Source organism: Tupaia chinensis, unplaced genomic scaffold, assembly GCF_000334495.1.
Source record: "Tupaia chinensis unplaced genomic scaffold, TupChi_1.0 Scaffold000184_1, whole genome shotgun sequence".
Classification (NCBI taxonomy): Eukaryota; Metazoa; Chordata; class Mammalia; order Scandentia; family Tupaiidae; genus Tupaia; species Tupaia belangeri.
In genome coordinates, this window is record NW_006159659.1 from 121,533 (window position 1) to 125,830 (window position 4,298).

A 4,298-nucleotide genomic window follows, 5' to 3' on the forward strand; every position below is an offset into this window, starting at 1 on the left:
TGATTACTTGGCATTTGCTTTCCATTTCTCTAAATAAGATGCCATTATTATTCCACCTTGATGCATTCCCTCTCGGGCATGATTTATGGCTTTCTCCACAGGAAGATGAAGTCTCTCTGCTCCTGCACCCTCTGGACACACTCACGCCATGCCCACTGTCACCCACCCACATATGGTTGTATCATCGTTTTGACTGAATCAATGTTCAGTGTTGTTGTGGGTGGAATTGCTTCCTCCCCAAAGTATATGCTCTAACCCCAAGTACCTCAGAAGGTGACCATATTTGGAAATATGGTAGTTATAGATGTAATTGGTAAAGATGAGGTCTTTAGGGAGGGCTAACAACCAGTATGACTGGTAACCTTTATAAAAAGGAGAAATTTGAACATATAGACACCATGTAGGAAAGATGATAGAAGAGGCAAAGGGAAAAGGCAGCCATCTACAAGCCGAGGAGAGAGTCCTGGGACAGTTCCTTCCCCCACAGCCCTCAGAAGGAGTCAATGCCACGGATGCCTGCAGACCTGTGAGACACCCATTTCTGTTGTTTCCACCGCCTAATCTGCAGTACTTCGTTCTAGCAGCCCTAGAAAATTAATGCAAGTGTTTCCATCATCACTATGACACAGATGTTACTGAAAGCCTAGACACATGGTACACTAAGATTATTGGGTTTTTTTCCTACTGCGAGCTTCTTTTCCCCTGGAGCTAATGGTAATATTTTGTTGTTGTTCCTTTGCTTAATGAGTGAAAAGTTCATTTAAAATGAATTCAATTCTAAATGTATTCTCTTTTGTCAAATTGACCTCTCAAGAGATCCATGTGTATTAGAAGGTCTGTTCATTTCATCCTCCCTCAGAACCTTCTGACCTGAGGGCTAGGGATGGGGAGGGCGGAGAGTGAAAGTCGGGGTACACTAACCCATTCACAAGGTAAATTGTGGCCTTCACACAAGCCCAAGAGATTGCATTATCCAGAAGTATGAAGGGGGACTGAAGGTTTAGGAGCAGAGGGGAAGCACTACCACTGGTGTGTATCCCCTGAAGACATCTGTGGCAGAAGGCCTTCTGGGCAGACGATGCAGGTAGCAGGGAAACAAGCAGATGCAGTAAACCAAATTAGAGAGATAGGAACATGAGATGAGGAAGTGGAGAAGAGGCAAATGGAATCCTAGGAAATGTGAATGCCAGTAAAAATCCTTATTTAATGATAGGGATTTCCTCCACACTAATAACAAACTTACCCGAATTCTACCTTTCCAACTATGACAAACTTTGTGGGGGGGAGGGGTTCTAGGTGATCTGAAATGAAGGACAGAAAATTAAAGACAGAATCATAGAGCTAAAAGAATTTCATATAGTCCAGATCTCGCTTCAAAAACAAAATGAAACAAAACAACTAACAGCTTCTAAGATGGCAAACTTTACTACTCAACTTATCTTGGTCAAGATCAAAAGTTCTTAGCTGCCAAATGGTGGTGCAGCAGTAAAATGTGATGTTCTGTGGGGTAATCTCACTTACGAAGGTCTCTGGTTCAAGTCCCGAAACCTCCCTGAATATGCCTGACACATCCTTGCCTGAGATCTGGGCTGGCTGAAAAAAGGGAGAGGGCACTGTAGCTTCAAGACCTTGTTTGGGGTTCGGTCTCTCTTTACCTCGCTCTCTATCTCTCTCACTGATGGAAGAAAAATAAACTTCCAATAGGATCAAATAGACCTTCAAATAGGTCTCAATGATTTATTATATATTCCATCATCACATTCCACATAGATCTGTGGCAGTTCCTCAGAAATCATGCAGCAAAACAAAAATATATGAATAATTAAGATCAAGAAAAATATGGCCGGAAGGCCAAGAGCCAAGGAATATTGGGACATCAGCACGTATGGTATATGACCAGCATATAGAGACCTACAGCTTGGTCAAGCCAACTTAGCTTTTAGTTTTCTGATAGCCAAATGAAAAGGGAAATGTGATGGATTACATGGTTTACATTTTTCACCTAGAGGGGTACAAAAACTCAACAGAGAAAAAATAACTGGTGACAGAACTTTTGCACATGCATCTTTGTGTAGTGTTGTTTTCAATCCAAGGGCAACCAAGTCACAAAAGCTTTTTTTTTTTTTTTTTGGTAGATTTTTGCCTTAGGGTACTTGTGCTCACTGGAGAGACAGAAACAGACAGACGGAGGGAAAGTGAGAAACCACCCCACAGGGGGACAGCCACACCACAATCCCATCTCCTCCATTCTCCTCCTGGAATTGTGAGTGCACGCACGCGCGCACACACACACACACACACACACACACACACGCCTATAATGATTTTCTTAAAAAAAATTTTTTTTTTTTTGGATAGGTTTTTGCTATAAGGCACGTGTGCTCGCCAGAAAGACAGAGAGAGACAGAGACACAGAAAGCGAGAAATCATCCCTCAGGGAAATGGCCATGTCGCAATCCCTTCTCCTCCATTCTCCTCTTAGGATCTTGGGCACGCATGTACACGTGCCCAGCATGAGTTTAAACCCCAGGTTCCTGGACTGAAACTGTGGTCGACTACATGGGAGTCCAGGGACATAGCCATTATGCCAACTGCTCGTCCCGCCTGTAATGATTTTCAAACCACCGGGTCCAGTGTTTGAACCGTAGTCGGCCATGTGGAAGTCCAGCCAACTTAACCACCATGCCACCTGTTGGCCCCCAAAAGTTGTTTTTTTTTTAATGGAATAGAATTGAATAGAAAATATCAGTCATCAAATGTTTGCTATGAAATTACTATTTTATTGATAACTAAAGATGCAAGTGTGTACCAGGTTTGATATAAAATATAGTTATTACTGGGTGATGTCGTCACAAAGATTTGAAAAATACTAGGAGGAGATACCAAGTGGACTTAACTTCCAGTGCAGTCTGAGGCTATTCCTTCCTGCCTGACTCTAGGTGGTACAGAGTGAACTAACCTAGGCCTTTGACTTTGTTCAGTGGGCTTACTTTGTACCTTCCAGGACTTCCCCAGTGGTAGCGCCTTTGGGCAAGTATGACAGGTTGGACTTCCTCTCTCCTCCTGGCCCCCAGCCACCCGACATTCATTTCTCAATCCATCTGCCATCTTCATGCTCCACCCCAGCCCAGTTTCCCTATCTTGTGTGAAAACCTTAGCTAACAATGGAGAAAACAGAATAGTACCTTTTCCTGCCTGACCCAAACTGCTTCTTCTCTGGTTTTTTCCAAGATCTTTCTGAAAATGTGAGCCAATTACTTAGACTCCCATGCTCATAGCAGCATCACTTGTAATAGCCAAAATGTGGAAACTAGCCAAATGTCCATCAATAGATGAACGGATAAACAAAATGTGGTATATCCATATAATAAACTCTTATTCAGTCATAGAAGGAAATGAAGTCCTCAGGACCAGCAGTTAGCGTAATGGCTATTTCGCTGGACTCCCATGTAATCGACCACGGTTCAAGTCCCGGATCTGGTGGCTTAAATTCATGCCGGGCATGTGTGTGTGCGTGCCCAAGATCCTAAGAGAAGAATGGAGGAGAAGGGACTGTGGCGTGGCCATTCCCCCTGGGGGGTGATTTCTCACTTTCTGACTCTCTGTCTCTCTGTCTTTCTGGCAAGAGCACGTACCCTATAGCAAAAACCTCTCTAAAAAAAGAAAAAAGAGAGAGAAAGAAATGAAGTCCTGATACATGTTGATACACATTCCATTGATACACAGGTGAATCTTTTTTTAAGGAATTATTTTATTTAACTTTATTTATTTCATTTATTTTAATATGACCAGAGGGACAGAGCGGGGGGTTGGGGGCAGAGTGAGGAAGCAAGCTTCCAGATCCAGGACTCAAACCTCCATTTGCCATGTGGGAGTCCAGAGCCCTTTACCACCACACCACCTGCTGGCTCCCATGGGTGAATCTTGGAAGCTATGTCAAAGAAGCCAGATACAAAATGACAAATCCTGTATGATTCTACTTATATGAGGTATCTAAAATAGATAAGTCATAGAGACAGAAAGTAAATGGTGATTACCATAGGCTATGAGGAGGGGAAATGAAGAATTACTGCTTGATGGATACAGGGTTTCTGTCTGGGGTGGTGAAAAAGTTCTGGAAATAGGAAACAGCAGGTAGCTTAGTAGTTAAGGTGCTAGACTCCCGCATTCCCAACTGTGGTTTGAGTCCTAGATCCAGCAGCTTGAAAGTCATGCCAGGCATGTGTGCGTACATGCCCAAAATCCCAAGAGGAGAATGGAGAAGGGATTGTGGAATGGCCATTTCCCGGGGGGGGGGT